The sequence below is a fragment of the Watersipora subatra genome, chromosome 4 (assembly GCF_963576615.1).
Source record: "Watersipora subatra chromosome 4, tzWatSuba1.1, whole genome shotgun sequence".
NCBI lineage: Eukaryota > Metazoa > Bryozoa > Gymnolaemata > Cheilostomatida > Watersiporidae > Watersipora > Watersipora subatra.
Window position 1 is genome coordinate 17,046,221 of NC_088711.1, and position 19,521 is coordinate 17,065,741.

Genomic DNA, 19,521 nt, shown 5'->3' on the forward strand with positions numbered 1-19,521 from the left:
TTGCTATAACACAGAAAACTTAGTATTAGGCTGTGATTAAAAAGATGCCGTTTGTTATTCTCACAGGAGTTTGGTCATATGCTATAAGAACTTCACGAGATTGGTTGAACCTGAAAGCTACCAACAAATCTTTACTTGAAACAAGATAATTATTTTATTGTTTTAATCGAGAAGTTGATATAATACAGAGAATTACTCATTCTACAAACTTTGCACTAGCCTCATTTCCATTCCGAATTATTCTCGAATGCTTTCTTTGAAATATTTTGGAACTTTCATGGTTCATAAAATTTACACAGTTTCAAATGCGCACTGATATTATGAGTTTGATTACAAAAGTGAATAACATAGTTAATCTAAGGTTTGTGTTTGGTTTAAATAAACAGTAATCTCCTATTCATCGCAACAACTGTTAGAAAAAATGATTAAATAACTTAATTTCTTTTCACAGATTTCAACAGCGTCTAGCCTCGTACTAGACCTCGTTTGGTCAAAATAGGAAGCCGAAATAGCTCAGTTTGGAGAGCGTTAGACTGAAGATCTAAAGGTCCCTGGTTCAATATCGGGTTTCAGCATCTAGAAAATATATTTTCATATATCAGTCCTGATTTTTGTTATAACACAGAAAAATTATTATTAGGCTGTGATTATAAAGATGCTGTTTGTTATTCTAACGGGAGTTTGCTCATATGCTATAAGAACTTCACGAGATTGGTTGAACCTGAAAGCTACCAACCAATCTTTACTTGAAACAAGATAATTATTTTATTGTTTTAATCGAAAACTCGATATAATACAGAAAATTATTCATTCTAGAAAACTCACACTAGCCTTATTTACACTCTGAATGAATCAACAAAGTCAACGTTGCAATTATTTGGAACATTCATCGTGCGTAAACTTTACACGGCCTAAAAGATGCACTGATATTAAGAATGGGATCTCGAAAGAGAATAAGATCTTCATTTTAAGGTTAATACATTTTCTTAATAAACAGTAATCTATTTTACACTCCAACAACTATTGGAAAAAATTGAATAAATAACTTAAGCTTTTTTCACAATTTTCAAATGCGTCTAGCGTCGAACTAGAACTCGAGTGTTAAAAATAGGAAGCCGAAATAGCTCATTTGGGCGAGTGTTAGACTAAAGGTCTAAAGGTCCCTGGTTCGATCTCTGGTTTTGGCATCCGCAAAATAGATTTTCATATATCAGTCCTGAATTTTGCTATAACTCAGAAAAATAAGTATTAGGCTGTGATTAAATTGATGCGGTTTGTTATTCTCACAGGTGTTTGTTCACATGCTAGAAGAAATCCACGAGATTGATTGAACCTGAAAGTTCAAAACAAAACTTCATTTGAAAAAAGATAATTATTTTATTGTTTTAATCGAGAACTTGATATAATACAGAAAATTATTCATTCTAAAAAACTCTCACTAGCCTCATTTACACTCTGAATGAGTCAACAAAGTCAACATTGATATTATTTGAAACAATCTTGGTGCGTAAACTTTACACGACCTAAAAGATGCACTGATATTAAGAATTGGATCTCGAAAGGGAATAACATTTTTATTTTAAGGTTAATAATTTTTCAAATTAAACAGTAATTTATTTTACACTCCAACAACTATTGGAAAAAATTGAATAAATAACTTGAGCTTTTTTCACAATTTTCAAATGCGTCTTGCTTCGCAATAGAACTCGAGTGTGAAAAATAGGAAGCCGAAATAGCTCAGTTGGGAGAGCGTTAGACCTATGATCCAAAGGTCCCTGGTTCAATATCGGGTTTCCGCATCTAGAAAATATACTTTCATATATCAGTCGTGATTTTTGCTATAACGCAGAAAAATCAGTATTAGGCTGTTATTAAAAAGATGCTGTTTGTTATTCTCACAGGAGTTTGTTCATATGCTAGAAGAAATCCACGAGATTGGTTGAACCTGAAAATTCAAAGCAAATCGTCATTTGAAACCAAATAATTATTTTATTGTTTTAATCGAGAACTTGATATAATACAGAGATTTACTCAATCTACAAACTTTGCACTAGCCTCATTTACATTCCGAATTAATCTCGAATGCTTTCTTTGAAAATTTTTGGAACTTTCATGGTTCATAAAATCTACACAGCCTCAAAAGTGCACTGATATTATGAAATTGATTACAAAAGTGAATAAGATAGTTAATCTAAGGTTTGTGTTTGGTTTAAATAAACAGTAATCTCCTATTCATCGCAACAACTGTTAGAAAAATTGATTAAATAACTTAAATTTTTTTCACAAATTTCAACAGCGTCTAGCCTCGTACTAGACCTCGTTTGGGCAAAATAGGAAGCCGAAATAGCTCAGTTGGGAGAGCGTTAGACTGAAGATCTAAAGGTCCCTGGTTCGATCCCGGGTTTCGGCATCTAGAAAATATATTTTCATATATCAGTCCTGAATTTTGTTATAACACAGAAAAATTAGTATTAGGCTGTGATTAAAAAGATGCTGTTTGTTATTCTCACAGGAGTTTGTTCATATGCTAGAAGAAATCCACGAGATTGGTTGAACCTGAAAATTCAAAGCAAATCGTCATTTGAAACCAAATAATTATTTTATTGTTTTAATCGAGAACTTGATATAATACAGAGATTTACTCAATCTACAAACTTTGCACTAGCCTCATTTACATTCCGAATTAATCTCGAATGCTTTCTTTGAAAATTTTTGGAACTTTCATGGTTCATAAAATCTACACAGCCTCAAAAGTGCACTGATATTATGAAATTGATTACAAAAGTGAATAAGATAGTTAATCTAAGGTTTGTGTTTGGTTTAAATAAACAGTAATCTCCTATTCATCGCAACAACTGTTAGAAAAATTGATTAAATAACTTAAATTTTTTTCACAAATTTCAACAGCGTCTAGCCTCGTACTAGACCTCGTTTGGGCAAAATAGGAAGCCGAAATAGCTCAGTTTGGAGAGCGTTAGACTGAAGATCTAAAGGTCCCTGGTTCGATCCCGGGTTTTGGCATCTGAAAAAAATGTTTTCATATATCAGTCCTGATTTTTGCTATAACACAGAAAACTTAGTATTAGGCTGTGATTAAAAAGATGCCGTTTGTTATTCTCACAGGAGTTTTTTCATATGCTAGAAGAAATCCACGAGATTGGTTGAACCTGAAAATTCAAAGCAAATCTTCTTTGAAACAAGATATATATTCTATTGTTTTAATCGAGAACTTGATATAATACAGAGAATTATTCATTCTACAAACTTTGCACTAGCCTCATTTCCATTCCGAATTAATCTCGAATGCTTTCTTTGAAATATTTTGGAACTTTCATGGTTCATAAAAATTACACAGCCTCAAATGTGCACTGATATTATGAGTTTGATTACAAAAGTGAATAACATAGTTAATCTAAGGTTTGTGTTTGGTTTAAATAAACAGTAATCTCCTGTTCATCGCAACAACTGTTAGAAAAAATGATTAAATAACTTAAATTCTTTTCACAAATTTCAACAGCGTCTAGCCTCGTACTAGACCACGTTTGGGCAAAATAGGAAGCCGAAATAGCTCAGTTTGGAGAGCGTTAGATTGAAGATCTGATGGTCCCTGGTTCAATCCCGGGTTTTGGCATCTAAAAAAATATTTTCATATATCAGTCCGGACTTTTTCTATAACACAGAAAAATTTGTATTAGGCTGTGATTAAAAAGATGCTGTTTGTTATTCTCACAGGAGTTTGTTCATATACTAGAAGAAATCCGCGAGATTGGTTGAACCTGAAAATTCAAAGCAAATCGTCATTTGAAACAAAATAATTATTTTATTGTTTTAATCGAGAACTTGATATAATACAGAGAATTATTCATTCTAAAAACTTTGCACTAGCCTCATTTCCATTCCGAATTAATCTCGATTGCTTTCTTTGAAATATTTTGGAACTTTCATGGTTCATAAATTATACACAGCCTCAAAAGTGCACTGATATTATGAGTTTGATTACAAAAGTGAATAAAATAGTTAATCTAAAGTTTGTGTTTAGTTTAAATAAACAGTAATCTCCTATTCATCGCAACAACTGTTAGAAAAAATGATTAAATAACTTAAAATCTTTTCATAAATTTTAACAGCGTCTAGCCTCGTACTAGAACTCGTTTGCACAAAATAGGAAACCGAAATAGCTCAGTTGGGAGAGCGTTAGACTGAAGATCTAAAGGTCCCTGGTTCGATCCCGGGTTTCGGCATCTGGAAAATAAATTTTCATATGTCAGTCGTGATTTTTGATATAACACAGAAAAATTAGTATTAGGCTGTGATTATAAAGATGCTGTTTGTTATTCTCACAGGAGTTTGTTCATATACTAGAAGAAATCCGCGAGATTGGTTGAACCTGAAAATTCAAAGCAAATCGTCATTTGAAACAAAATAATTATTTTATTGTTTTAATCGAGAACTTGATATAATACAGAGAATTATTCATTCTAAAAACTTTGCACTAGCCTCATTTACATTCCGAATTAATCTCGATTGCTTTCTTTAAAATATTTTGGAACTTTCATGGTTCATAAATTATACACAGCCTCAAAAGTGCACTGATATTATGAGTTTGATTACAAAAGTGAATAAGATAGTTAATCTAAGGTTTGTGTTTGGTTTAAATAAACAGTAATCTCCTATTCATCGCAACAACCGTTAGAAAAAATGATTAAATAACTTAAATTCTTTTCACAAGTTTCAACAGCGTCTAGCCTCGTACTAGACCTCGTTTGGGCAAAATAGGAAGCTGAAATAGCTCAGTTTGGAGAGCATTAGACTGAAGATCTAAAGGTCCCTGGTTCGATCCCGGGTTTCGGCATCTAGAAAATATATTTTCATATATCAGTCCTGAATTTGATGTAACACAGAAAAATTATTATTAGGCTGTGATTTTAAGGATGCTGTTTGTTATTCTAACGGGAGTTTGCTCATATGCTATAAAAACTTCACGAGATTGGTTGACCCCGAAAATTCAAAACAATTGTTCATTTGAAACAAGATAATTATTTTATTGTTTTATTCGAGAACTTGATATAATACAAAGAATAATTCATTCTAAAAATTTCACACTAACCTGATTTACACTCTGAATGAATCAACGAAGTCAGCGTTGCAATTAATTGGAACATTCATGGTGCGTAAACTTTACACGGCCTAAAAGATGCACTGATATTAAGAATTAGATGTCGAAAGGGAATAACATTTTTATTTTAAGGTTAATAATTTTTCAAAATAAGCAGCAATTTATTTTACACTTTAACAACTATTTGAAAAAATTGAATAAATAACTTAAGCTTTTTTCACAATTTTCAATTGCGTCTAGTTTCGCACTAGAACTCGAGCGTGAAAAATAGGAAGCCGAAATAGCTCAGTTGGGAGAGCGTTAGACTGAAGATCTAAAGGTCCCTGGTTCAATATCGGGTTTCAGCATCTAGAAAATATATTTTCATATATCAGTCCTGATTTTTGTTATAACACAAAAAAATTATTATTAGGCTGTGATTATAAAGATGCTGTTTGTTATTCTCACGGGAGTTTGCTCATATGCTATAAGAACTTCACGAGATTGGTTGAACCTGAAAGCTACCAACAAATCTTTACTTGAAACATGATAATTATTTTATTGTTTTAATCGAGAACTTGATATAATACAGAAAATTACTCATTCTACAAACTTTGCACTAGCCTCATTTACATTCCGAATTAATCTCGAATGCTTTCTTTGAAATTTTTTGGAACTTTCATGGTTCATAAAATCTACACAGCCTCAAAAGTGCACTGATATTATAAAATTGATTACAAAAGTGAATAAGATAGTTAATCTAAGGTTTGTGTTTGGTTTAAATAAACAGTAATCTCCTATTCATCGCAACAACTGTTAGAAAAAATGATTAAATAACTTAATTTCTTTTCACAAATTTCAACAGCGTCTAGCCTCGTACTAGACCTCGTTTGGGCAAAATAGGAAGCCGAAATAGCTCAGTTGGGAGAGCGTTAGACTGAAGATCTAAAGGTCCCTGGTTCGATCCCGGGTTTCGGCATCTGGAAAATATATTTTCATATATCAGTCCTGATTTTTGATATAATACAGAAAAATTAGTATTAGGCTCTGATTAAAAAGATGCCGTTTGTTATTCTCACAGGAGTTTCTTCATATGCTAGAAGAAATCCACGAGATTGGTTGAACCTGAAAATTCAAAGCAAATCGTCATTTGAAACAAAATAATTATTTTATTGTTTTAATCGAGAACTTGATATAATACAGAGAATTATTCATTCTAAAAACTTTGCACTAGCCTCATTTACATTCCGAATTAATCTCGATTGCTTTCTTTAAAATATTTTGGAACTTTCATGGTTCATAAATTATACACAGCCTCAAAAGTGCACTGATATTATGAGTTTCATTACAAAAGTGAATAACATAGTTAATCTAAGGTTTGTGTTTGGTTTAAATAAACAGTAATTTCCTATTCATCGCAACAACCGTTAGAAAAAATGATTAAATAACTTAAATTCTTTTCACAAGTTTCAACAGCGTCTAGCCTCGTACTAGACCTCGTTTGGTCAAAATAGGAAGCCGAAATAGCTCAGTTTGGAGAGCGTTAGACTGAAGATCTAAAGGTCCCTGGTTCGATCCCGGGTTTTGGCATCTAGAAAATATATTTTCATATATCAGTCCTGAATTTGATGTAACACAGAAAAATTATTATTAGGCTGTGATTATAAGGATGCTGTTTGTTATTCTAATGGGAGTTTCCTCATATGCTATAAAAACTTCACGAGATTGGTTGACCCTGAAAATTCAAAACAATTCTTCATTTGAAACAATATAATTATTTTATTGTTTTAATCGAGAACTTGATATAATGCAGAGAAGAATTCATTCTAAAAAACTCACACTAGCCTGATTTACACTCTGAATGATTCAACGAAGTCAACGTTGCAATTAATTGGAACATTCATGGTGCGTAAACTTTACACGGCCTAAAAGATGCACTGATATTAAGAATTAGATGTCGAAAGGGAATAACATTTTTATTTTAAGGTTAATAATTTTTCTAATTAAACAGTAATCTATTTTACACTCCAACAACTATTGGAAAAAATTGAATAAATAACTTAAGCTTTTTTCACAATTTTCAAATGCGTCTTGCTTCGCAATAGAACTCGAGTGTGAAAAATAGGAAGCCGAAATAGCTCAGTTGGGAGAGCGTTAGACCTATGATCCAAAGGTCCCTGGTTCAATATCGAGTTTCCGCATCTAGAAAATATACTTTCATATATCAGTCGTGATTTTTGCTATAACGCAGAAAAATTAGTATTAGGCTGTTATTAAAAAGATGCTGTTTGTTATTCTCACAGGAGTTTGTTCATATGCTAGAAGAAATCCACGAGATTGGTTGAACCTGAAAAATCAAAACAATTCTTGATTTGAAACAAGATAATTATTTGATTGTTTCAATCGAGAACTTGATTATATACAAAAAATAATTCATTCTAAAAAACTCACACTAACCTCATTTACACTCTGAATGAATCAACGAAGTCAACGTTGCAATTTTTTGGAACATTCATCGTGCGTAAACTTTACACGGCCTAAAAGATGCACTGATATTAAGAATGGGATCTCGAAAGGGAATAAGATCTTTATTTTAAGGTTAATACATTTTCTAAATAAACAGTAATCTGTTTTACACTTCAACAACTATTGGAAAAAATTGAATAAATAACTTAAGCTTTTTTCACAATTTTCAAATGCGTTTCGCTTCGCACTAGAACTCGAGTTTCAAAAATAGGAAGCCGAAATAGCTCAGTTTGGAGAGCGTTAGACTGAAGATCTAAAGGTCCCTGGTTCGATTCCGGGTTTTGGCATCTGGAAAGTATATTTTCATATATCAGTCGTGATTTTTGCTATAACACAAAAAATTAGTATTAGGCTGTGATTAAAAAGATTTTGTTTGTTATTCTTACAGGAGTTTGTTCATATGCTAAAAGAAATCCACGAGATTGGTTGAACCTGAAAGTTCAAAACAAATTTTCATTTGAAACAAGATAATCATTTTATTGTTTTAATCGAACACTTGATATAATACAGAGAATTATCCATTCTAATAAAACTTGCACCAGCCTCATTTAAATTCCGAATGAATCGCGAATGCTGTCTTTAAAATCTTTTGGAACTTTCACGGTTCATCAAATCTACACAGTCCCCAAGGTGCGCTGATAGTATGAATTTGATTAAAAACATGCGGTTTGTTATTCTCACAGGAGTTTGTTCATACGCTAGAAGAAATCCACGAGATTGGTTGAACTTGAAAATTCAAATCAAATCTTCATTTGAAACAAGATAATTATTTTATTGTTTTAATTGAGAACTTGATATAATAAAAAGAATTATTCATTCTAAAAAAACTCGCACCAGCCTCATTTACACTCTGAATGAATCATTAAAGTCGACTTTGCAATTATATGGAACATTTATTTGTGCATAAACTTTGCACAGCCTAAAAAGTACACTGATATTATGAATTGGATCTCAAAAGTGAATAAGATCTTTATTCTAAGGTTTGTATTTAGTTTAAATAAACAGTAATCTACTCTAAATCGCAACATTTCTTTGAAAAAGTGATGAAATAAGTTCTTTGCACAAACTTTACCTGCGCCTAGATTCACACTAGAACTCGTTGGTGCAAAATAGGATCCCTAATAGCTCAGTTGGGAGAGTGTTAGCCTAAAGTTTTTAAGCTCTTTGGTTCAATCCCAGATTTCCGCATCTGGGAAATGTATTTTCATGTATTAGTCCGGCATTTCGCTATACCACTGAAACACTTAGTATCAGGCTATGATTAAAAAGATGATGTTTGTTGTACTTGTAGTAGTTTGTTTTCATGCTAGAGGAATCCTTCTGGATTGGTTGAGCCCTGAAAGTTTAAACTAAAGCTTCATCGGAAGCAAGATATTTATGTTACTGTTTTAATCGAGAACTTGTCACAATACAGAGAATGATTCACTCTAAAAACTCGCACTACCTTCATTTACAATCCGAAAAAATCACTAATGCTGTCTTCGAATTTTTTTGGAATTTTCACGGTTCATTAATTCACACTACTTAAAAGATGGACTGATATTATCAATTGGGTCTCAGAAGTAAATAAGATATTTTTTCCAAGGTTTTCATCTAGTTTCATTTAGCGGTAGTGTGCATTTGTATCACACGTATTGTAGAAAAATTTTATTTGTTTAGCATTCCTGGAGTTCATGCCGACTCACATTTGCCTATTCCGTGCTGAACAATGATAGTTGCTGTCGTGGAGTCACTAGCTAAGGTTTTGCTTAATTCATAGCGAGACGTTTCTTTAGCTTCTGTACAAGGCAGCCAGATTTGACTTAATAATTAAGAGTAGTAAGTTGACGATTGTCAATTCATAATTCGTGTGTTTAACAAGTTGGGATAAAATTGGTACAGAAATGTTAGTTCAGGTTTCACGGTAATGAATAAAAGTTGTAACCCGCATACTAACCAGTAAGGTCACCTCACAAATGATCCTATGCGTTAAATAAAGTTAAGAGTTTCAAACAAAACTCTACATTGAAACCTTTCTTTAAACAAAATTGCGAACAATTGATAATTTAGCCAGTCAACAGAGTAGACAATATAAAAGCTGTTCTGGACCAATAAAGAAAAGATAACTTCAGTCAGCCACACTGTAGACAACACAAGAACTGATTTGGGCCTATAAAGAAAAGGCAACTCCAGTCAGCCCCGTGTAGGCAATACAAGAGTTGCTCTGGACCTATAAAGAAAAAATAACTTTAGTCAGCCACACTGTAGACAACACAAGAGTTATTCTGGACCTACAAGAAAAAATAACTCTATCCAGCTAACAGTGTAGACAACATAAAAACTGTTCTGGACCAATAAAGAAATGATGACTTCAGTCAGCCACACTGTACACAACACAAGAGCTGTTCTGGACCAACAAGAAAAATCAACTCCACCCAATCAACAGAATAGACAACACAAAAGCTGTACCAGAAACATACATACCAGCCAAAGTGAAGAAACCACATGAGCTGAACTTAATGAGCAGAACCACATAAGAGAAACTTTTATTGACACATTGTATGAAATTTGTGACAACGTTGATGCTAGAATTATCGAGACTTGCGATATGTATAATGAATTAGTAGCTCTATGTAACACTGATGCAGACTCAAATAAGATGATGGAGACAATAAAACCCATGTATGATGGCCTTGTGATCACAGCTAATTCTCTGAAAGATTTAGTAGCGGAACACATAGAGAGGCTGGAAGAATTGCAACTGAGGGAAGCTCAAAAGAAAATTGCTGGCCAACAGAGAAATAGAAGAACAGGTAAGGCTATTTGAGGAGATGGTAAAGAAGAAAGAATCTAACTCTATCATTCAACATCCTCCATAATGCATAGCGTAGAACAAATTGACTGAGCTGTTAACCAAACAAAGGAATCTGATTTACCATCTAATGAAGCAGACAGACACAACACAACCAGAACAGAACAGGAACAAGCACAGCCATGCAGAGAAGTAGCTAGAGTTACTGAGCACACAGGCGTGGATGTTGAAAGCAGAAAAAACCTAACCAGTTTTTTACTAGAAAAGTCGAAAGTACCATGTCTACTTCTGACACCACAAAATCAGAACTATCAATTGCAGAACAACTAGTAGCCTGCCTGACAGCAACATTTTGAAGCTCACATAAATCAGTAGAACCCAGTGTATTTGAAGGAAATGTCTTAGAATTCAATGATTGGGAAGTAGCCCTGGATTCCTACTTTTGTACAAAACATATAGAGGACACCCACAGACTTCGACATCTCAAAAAACTTCTGAAAGAAGAAGCCAAGATATGTGTTGAAGGACATTTCAGCACAAATGCAAATGAAGTTTTCTGGCAGCTAGAACGACTTTAAAAAGTCGGTATGAAAATGAACAAAACACGGCTAGGTATTTCAGAATGAAACTGGACAAGTGGCTAAAAATTACTTCCTAAGATGGACTAGGCTTGAGAGACTTTGGAGACTTTTCGAGACACCTAAGGAGGGTCATGCAGCCTGTTGAAGCGCTGCAAGTTCTCAACGATTGCATAACAAATAAAAGGATGGTGGAAAAGCTTCCTGAGTGGCTATGGCTTAAATGAATAAGAGTAGTAGCAAAAGCTGATTTGGCTAACAAAACTTATCCAGACTTCAAAGAATTTGCAGAACTTATCAATGAAAAAGCCCACATCATGACACTTCCAATATCGCAATCAATGATATCACTGAGTCATAAACGAAGCAAACATAATCAGAGTAATATTTCTAGCACAAAAAACAAAGCCATTAAAAGTTTTGCAGCTTCCATTGAACAAAAGAAGGAAAGTATTTGGTGCAAATCAACTAACCCCAACACTGCAGACTGTTGCCATTTTCAAAAAAGGTCTAAACCAGAAAAAGAAGAACTTATTCCGAAGAATAGACTATGTTATAAATGCTTAGGGAATGACCATTGATTAAAGGATTGTCAAAAGAAGATAAAATGTAGGAAGTGTAAAAAAGAAAATGTCACGGCAAATCACGACTCCAACTACCAGTATGACAAGGCGACTTCAAACACTGGTGGATCTAATTGGGCTGATGCTGAAACAAAGCCACAACAAGCAATGAAAGCTCACAGTACCACTAAGGTACTGAAATGTCAAATCACAGAAGCGGAAAATTTAACAAGCATGGCTGTACCTGTTTATATCTCAGCAGACACAGGTTGTGAAATGCTAGTTGACACTCTTCTTGACAACATGTCGAATGCATGTTATGTATCAAAAGATGTAGTAGAAACATTAAAAGCGATAACTAGTGAAACAAAGAAAAATGTCACTCTTCACACCATTAATGGACCAGTAACTGAAGACATCAAAAGATTTGATGACATTATGCTGCGCGGTTATTTAACAAATAGCTATGCACATATTTGTGCGTACAAGCGTGAATACATATGTATATTGTGACAGAAATCAGTTACCCAAACAAGAAAAAGCTATTAGACTAGACCACTTGAAGGACATAGCAACACAATTCCCACCCTTGATAGACATACCAGTTGAACTTCTAATAAAAATGAACTCCACAGAAGTAATTCAACTTTTAAAAACAAGACCTGCAGTTAATGGAAAAATGGGCAAAGCCTATGGAGTAAGAGCGCTATTTGGATGGACTATGTGTGGAGGTACACCAGAAACCATCTACAAACCTAGAAAAACAGCTTATAAGGCAGACACGTCCACAGATGTACGGTTGCTAAATATCCTGAAATGAGACTTCTAAGACACAAATGAGGATTCTTATCTATCTCAAAACAATGTCAAATTTAAGAAGAAATTAGAGACATCAATTCAGAAGAATGCAGCTGGAAATCATGTCATGCTGTTGGCATTCAAATTCCCACTTGTCTCAAAGTTCCTACAACATAAATTTTTTGTCGACGATGGTGTAACAAGTGTTGCTACTGCTGTAGACGCTAAAGGAAAAATCACAACATCAAGAGGAATGTGCTCAAAAGGGAACATAAGACTACACAAATTTTTTTTTAATAACAAGGAAGTATTAGCTACAGTAGCTATTACTAAGCGTGGTGAATCTACTAAAGCTATAGACTTACTCACAGAAACACTTTCTAGTGAACGAACGCTTCGAATGAATTGGTACTTAGACTGACACCTTTCACTTGGTCATCCCAGAATTACAAAACAAACCATCAACTGAAAGAGGCATCCTCTCAACCATTACTCAAAATTACAACCCTATGGGGCTCATTTCACCTTTGGTTTTAAAAAGAAAACAAATTCTCCAGAGAATAGTTGATTCAGAACAACTATAGGACCAACCCATGTGCCAAGATGACAAACAAAAATGGGAAACTTCGAAAACTGAAATAACCAATCTAACAGCATTGAGCCTACCACGATGTTTCAAAACAGGAACCAACATAGTGAGCACTGAATTGCATCACTTCAGCAATGTAAGTCAGAATGGTTATGGTGCTTGTTCATATATTAAACAGGTTAATGACAGTGGAAAAAATTTGTGCATCCTGATTTTAGTAAAATCACGAGTAGTCCCACTAAAAAAGTCCACATGCTAAGGAAAGAACTAAAGCTTAATGTAGGCAAAGAAACCTTCTGGAGTAATTCTCAAATACTGCTAAGATACATGTCCAAAGATGTCAGAAAGCTTCATCTGTTTGTTGCCAACAGGGTAAGTCAAATTAGAAAGACAACTGAACCCAAACAATGGAATTATGTTCTTGCCAAATTCAATCCAGCAGACATAGCTTCTCATGGAATAAGTGCCAAAGAAATCATTAATAACGACATTTGGTGGAATGGGCCTCTCTTTCTTAAAGACTCCAATGCGCTAGATTTCATTAAGAAAAATCAGGTCAACACAACAATCAATGAACCTGACCCAAAAGTGCGAACACAGGCACTAGTTACCATGGCTACTTTCCACACACAGAGCATAGCGAGAAAATTCACTCGATGCAGTAGCTGAAAGAAACTAGTACACAGCATAGCATTGCTGAAGAGCTTTGTCAAACAGAAACAGTGGACGCGCAAAAAGTTGGACACCAATGATCTGAAAGAGGCTGAAGTACTTGTCTTAAAGAAGGCACAAGCAGAGAGTTATCCTATGAAGGAGAAGTCTCTCATCAAGCTCAACCGTAAGATTGATGATGAGGGTATAGTTCATGTTGGTGGTCTCCCACCGACATGAACTATACCCTCATCATCAATCTTCCAGTGCTTCCACATTGAGTTATTAGCAGAAATACCCTATCATCATTCCTAAGGACTATCGCCTCGCATATCTTTTGACAGTGCATTACCATAAACAAATATCACATTTAGGAAGAAGAAGCACACTTGCAGCAATTAGAGATGCTGGAATATAGATCGTAAATAGAACTGGTGTAGTAAAGTGGGTGCTTAAGCAGTGTGTAGGCTGTGCTAAACTAAGAAAGGCACCAGAGACACAACTGATGGGAGAACTCCCCAAAGAAAGAATGGAGGCTACTCCTCCATTCACAAACATTGGAATCGATGCCTTTGGACCTTATTACGAGAAAGACAGGCGGACAGAGTTGAAAAGATAGGGACTTCTGATAAACTATCTCTACTCTAGAGCAGTTCATATAGAAGTTTTAAACGACATGATCGTAGACACTTTAATACAAGCCCTAAAATACTTTATGGCCTTGAGAGGCCCCGTTCAAATAATATATTGTGACAATGGAACTAATTTCGTTGGAGCAAAGAATGAGATTGAAAAGCAATTAGAGATAACCAGTAAGGAAACTAAGTAATATTTGCTAGAGAACCGCATTCATTTCAAATTCAACTCAAATGATGCAAGTCATCAAGGTGGAGCCATGGGAAGAATGATTCATTTGGTTAAAGCAGTACTCAATGCAATGACCTTCAAGCTGAAAAATAATCTAGACACCAAAACCCTATGTACGTTTTTTACGAAGCAGGTAATATCATCAACAGTAGGCTCCTGACAGCCACCTCGATAAGCAATCCCAAGGATCATGTTATTGCACCTAGTCATATCTTGATCATAAAAAGTCAATAATTACTGGAACCTCTACTTGGAAACTTGACAGAAGATTATTTGGATAGTAGCAAACGGTGGAGCATAGCCCAAGCAGCAGCAGAGGAGTTCTGGAAAACATGGAAAACTGAATATTTAAAGGTTGACTTGCAACAAAATTCACATTACAGTTATTTGATATCAAAAGATTCACCATGTTTTAGTTTGTTGTGTTGTAGGTGCAAAATGTGTGAAAAGGTGATTACAAGCTCTTAAAAGCTCAAAAACGAACAGAAAATCGCAGCCACACGAGCCCGCCGTAGTTTGGAGTTTCTTTCCAGAACCCTCAAATGTGACGCAGTTGTGAGAGATGGTTTCTGTTTACACATTCATGCAACCTTATTCGTCGAAATATTTTCACAAATATACTTTACACATTCAATAAAACCATGTCTATTGTTCTTACGCGTCTAATTTATTGTCATCGTAATGCTGTCCCTTTTAGCAGCGATATCCTATAACTTACCGTAAAAATTTGTTTAATTTTTTAGCCTTATCTTGAAGGAGTACATATCATTGTCTGATAATCATGACAAGCCTGTTGGTCACTTGTGATAATCGAAAAGTGCTGCAGAAATTATTTGTTAAGTATTGGGTTCCACGATCAGATTATGACTTGCCGATTAGACCAAACTGAAACAAAACTGTAAAGTAGCGAGCATCTATATTTAATACGTTGTCTTCGATACAACCCAAAATGTTTGTCGTAAACTAGTGCTACGATAAGTTTATATTGAGCTTTTTATTGGCCTTTCAATTCACGTAAGAACATCACATGTCAAGACAATAGCCAAATTTCATGGCTACGTCATCGAAATAAAGAGATTCCAATCTACGGTGGCTTTTCATTTTTGAGCTTTTAAGAGCTTGTAATCACATTTCCACATATTTGGCACGTACAACACAACAGAGTAAGACATGGTGAATCTTTTGATACCAAATAACTGTAATGTGAATTTTATTGCAAGTCAACCTTTAAACAGCATAACAATTTGTCAGAAATGGACAAGGACGAGAGAAAATGTCAATGAAGAAGACATTGTCATTTTCAAAGACAACCAGGCAGCTAGAAATTATTGGAAGCTAGGTAGAGTGACCGAATATATTGCAGGCTCAGACGGCTTGGTGTGCAACCTAAAATCAAAGTGAGGAACCTATTTCTTGATAAAGGGGTTACCCATGCACCCACCAACAGAGGTCAGTACACAGTGTAGTAAATTTGCTGAGTATTTAGATTAGCAACTATCAATCACGTAGGATTATTCATTATCAATTATTTAGTGTGAATAATTCAACAATTAATAAATTAACAACAAACAACAAAACAAAAAGAAACTACATATTACAATAAATTTAAGAAATTTAGACGGTAGTGTAGGAAAAGTTTATTAGTTTAGCGTTCCTGGAGTTCATGCCGAGTCAAATTGGCCTAATCCATGCTGACCAATGATAGTTGCCGGCGTTGAGTCATAAGCTAAGGTTGTGCTTAACTCATAGCGTGACGTTTCTCTAGCTTTTATAGAAGACAGCCAGATTTGAATTATTACTCTGAGTAGTAAGTTATCAATTTCCATGGGATTATTTACTAGAGATTACAGGTTAGTTGCATATGCTGTTTTATTTTATTATACCGTGTTATATTGTTTCTTGTGACGTTTCAGTTGTTCTTCAGTATTTTTATTTGCTATTATACTGTAACTTTTCCTATTTTATTGCATTCATATTTATTGTGCTTAACAAGTTGGTATAAAAATGGTACTGAAATGTTATTTCAGGCTTCACGGTACTGAATAAAGGTTCTAACCTGCATACTAACCGGTGAATTCACCTTACAAATGATGCTATGCGTTAAATAAAGTTAAGAGTTTTCAGAAAACTCTATGGGCTGTTATTAAAAATATGATGCTTGTCATTTTTACTGTAGTTTGTTTTTATGCTAGAGGAAACACTCGAGATAGATTGAACCCTGAAAATTCAAAACAAATCTTCATTTGAAGCAAGATAATTATTTTACTGTTTTAATCGAAAACTTGATATAATACAGAAAATTATTCATTCTAAAAAGCTCGCACTACCCTGATTTACAGTCCGAATGAATCATCAAAGTCAACTTTGCAATATTTTGGAACTTTCATTGTGCATAAACTTTACACGGCCTAAAGAGTGCACTGACATTATGAATTGGATCTAAAAGTGAATAAGATATTTATTCAAAGGTTTTATTTGGTTTAAATAAACAGTAACATATTTGTAGTGCAACAATTCTTGGAAAAAAATGGTTAAATAACTTAAGTTCTTTTCAAAAAATTCAACAATGTCTAGCTTCGCACTAGAACTCGTGTGTGTGAAATAGGAAGCTGAAATAGCTCAGTTAGGAGAGCATTAGACTGAACATTTACAGGTCCTTGGTTCAATCCCAGGTTTTGGCACCTGGAAAATATGTTTTCATATGTTAGTCCTGCATTTTGCTACAACACAGAAAAAATTAGTATTAGGCTGTGATTAAAAATATGATGTTTGTTATTTACGCAGTTGTTTGTTTTTATGCTAGAAAAAATCCACGAAATTGGTTGAAACCCTCGGGATCGGTTGAATCCTGAAAGTTCAAAATAAGGCTTCATTCAGAGCAAGATATTCATTTTACTGTATTAATTGAAAACTTGATATAATACAGAGGATGATTAATTTTTAAAAAGCCGAACTACCAACATTTACAGTCCGATTCATTCGCAAATTTAAGCAATTAGCAAAATTTTCATTTTATTGTTTTTATCAGTTTTAGTAGTAGTAGTAGTCTACATTTTATCGCAAAATTTGTAAAACAAACCTATTGTTTAACAGCTCACATTGTTTCCCATACTTTAAAATGGACCAATAACACTTCCATTAGCACTCGTTTAAATGTACTAAGTAGCCAATATAGCTCAGTTTGGAGTGTTAGACTGAGATCTAAAGGTCTCTTGTTCATTACTTGGTATTGTTACCTTGTTATTTAGCTTTGCTTGTCGAGCTTTGAACCGAACACTCTAATATCTTTTTTCGTTCAGAAGAACTAACGGAGTTTCCTTACTTGCTCTACAAGAACCAAACCAGTCAAATGCAATGAAAATGAATATATACATTTCACAGTAAATATATGTATACAAAAGTACAGTTCAAATGCAATTTTTAAAATGCCTCGTTTCTTTGTTCATCGCTCGGTCGACCGAGCCAACTCATCGGTGACCGAACCTTCTCAAGTTGTAGGAAGGCTCAGTCTGATGATGCCGGTTGCCATGAGGTCTGGTCTCTCTGGCTCTGGTCACGCCACTCTGTGGTAACACTTTGCAAGTACAGTTCAAATTGCAATTAACATACAATAAACTGCAAGATTAGAAACTTCTCATTTGCTCTGCTTTCCTTTGCTCAGCTGGCTCTTTATATATGTGTTAAGCTCCGTCCCTTCAAACTGGGCTAGTCGTGTTTCAGCAATAGAAGCGACTAGCAGAATGTCCGGCATTGCACAGGTATTAAGAACCAGCTTATAAACAGTGACTGGTAACGTAGTTGCTTGCCACTTGCTATTAGTCTGGCACATTACCAATGGGTAATTTGAGCAAGCCAATATCTGTATTGCTAAACTTACTAATAATAGCCGTGAGAGCAAGCTCTTATGATGTTGTGCCGTAAGTTAATGCAGAGTCGCTATGCATATTTTAACCTAAATAACCACTCATATCGCCTAACGAGTCTAATGCATCTCATGTAGCTCAGTTGGTAAGCTAAATGTCTGGTGAAAGGGAAGTTCCGAGATCAAATCCGTGCCAATTGCAGCCAGCTAACTGGCTAGTTGTTGTAGCTGCTAGAACTCAGCCAACTGGCTCGGCTGATTGTGTAGGCAACTAGTTGTTGACCTCTTAACCGAAACACTGGTGTTAGTGTTCTGCTGGCTTCCACGGTTCCACCACAGCTGAGTATTTAGCTTTAGCAGGAGCTACTGTTTCCAAAACCATCACTAGTCTTTTTTGACTGAAACAAGATTAGTTATCACGTGTACTTAAGTATGCCCATACTTACTGTATATATTATATACAGTAAAATATATGTCAATTGCCTAATCCATTCTAAGATCTTGTTATAATGAAGTCAAACAATGCTGTTTGTTCATTTGGGAGCGGTCTTTTTGTTAGAGAAAACACTAACGAGGTTTATATATGTAGATGTATTACTTTATTGACAATAGTTTCTTTTCAAATAAAAAGTTTTACAAAACATGTGATACAAGACTCATAAAACAAAAAAGGGCAACAATTAGCCACTAAAATCAAATAAATGGTTTGACATATTGCATTTAAAATATCTTTCTCTGGTAAAAGAACAATTATGAGGTAAATGATTGTTAAAGCAGCTGTGATAAAGCTGGTAATGCAATAATATTTTCAAAAGAATTATTAGATCTTGTATGCAATTTGTTGATATCATGTAAGTTGAAACTAGTTGAAAACCTGTGACTGTCATGCAAAAAACCAAGGCACAAATCATGAAGGATCTTTTAAGGTTTCATGGCAGAATTTACAGATAACTGTGATCGATTAAGAAAAGCTATTACTTTTTAAAATAAAACCCTGAACATAACTTTGCTAATGAATTTTCCTGAAAAGGAACAATATTATAAAGGTTCCTACTAATACATGATCACATATCTCAATATTGACTTTTGATCGTTCTGGAGGTTGCTTGATCGTCATCTTAACATTCACCTATCGATGAAATAAATGGTATTATTTTTAATACATCTGTTGGTCTATTCATTTTATACTAACCTGTTTGGG

At 34.4% G+C, this 19,521-nt stretch overlaps 10 non-coding genes across 10 annotated transcripts; all 10 read left to right on the forward strand.

Annotated features, from left to right (window-relative positions):
* Positions 1-502: 502 nt before the first annotated feature.
* On the forward strand, positions 503-575 carry Trnaf-gaa (transfer RNA phenylalanine (anticodon GAA)). The gene has a single exon. It is a non-coding gene; the product is annotated as a tRNA-Phe (tRNA).
* Positions 576-2,337: 1,762 nt separating this feature from the next.
* Trnaf-gaa (transfer RNA phenylalanine (anticodon GAA)) lies at positions 2,338-2,410 on the forward strand. Its single transcript has one exon. It is a non-coding gene; the product is annotated as a tRNA-Phe (tRNA).
* A 538-nt stretch (positions 2,411-2,948) lies between these two features.
* Trnaf-gaa (transfer RNA phenylalanine (anticodon GAA)) lies at positions 2,949-3,021 on the forward strand. Its single transcript has one exon. It is a non-coding gene; the product is annotated as a tRNA-Phe (tRNA).
* A 537-nt stretch (positions 3,022-3,558) lies between these two features.
* Positions 3,559-3,631, forward strand: Trnaf-gaa (transfer RNA phenylalanine (anticodon GAA)). Its single transcript has one exon. It is a non-coding gene; the product is annotated as a tRNA-Phe (tRNA).
* Positions 3,632-4,168: 537 nt separating this feature from the next.
* Positions 4,169-4,241, forward strand: Trnaf-gaa (transfer RNA phenylalanine (anticodon GAA)). The gene has a single exon. It is a non-coding gene; the product is annotated as a tRNA-Phe (tRNA).
* A 538-nt stretch (positions 4,242-4,779) lies between these two features.
* Trnaf-gaa (transfer RNA phenylalanine (anticodon GAA)) lies at positions 4,780-4,852 on the forward strand. Its single transcript has one exon. It is a non-coding gene; the product is annotated as a tRNA-Phe (tRNA).
* A 538-nt stretch (positions 4,853-5,390) lies between these two features.
* Positions 5,391-5,463, forward strand: Trnaf-gaa (transfer RNA phenylalanine (anticodon GAA)). Its single transcript has one exon. It is a non-coding gene; the product is annotated as a tRNA-Phe (tRNA).
* Positions 5,464-6,001: 538 nt separating this feature from the next.
* On the forward strand, positions 6,002-6,074 carry Trnaf-gaa (transfer RNA phenylalanine (anticodon GAA)). The gene has a single exon. It is a non-coding gene; the product is annotated as a tRNA-Phe (tRNA).
* A 538-nt stretch (positions 6,075-6,612) lies between these two features.
* Trnaf-gaa (transfer RNA phenylalanine (anticodon GAA)) lies at positions 6,613-6,685 on the forward strand. Its single transcript has one exon. It is a non-coding gene; the product is annotated as a tRNA-Phe (tRNA).
* A 1,150-nt stretch (positions 6,686-7,835) lies between these two features.
* On the forward strand, positions 7,836-7,908 carry Trnaf-gaa (transfer RNA phenylalanine (anticodon GAA)). The gene has a single exon. It is a non-coding gene; the product is annotated as a tRNA-Phe (tRNA).
* The last annotated feature ends 11,613 nt before the right edge of the window (positions 7,909-19,521 follow it).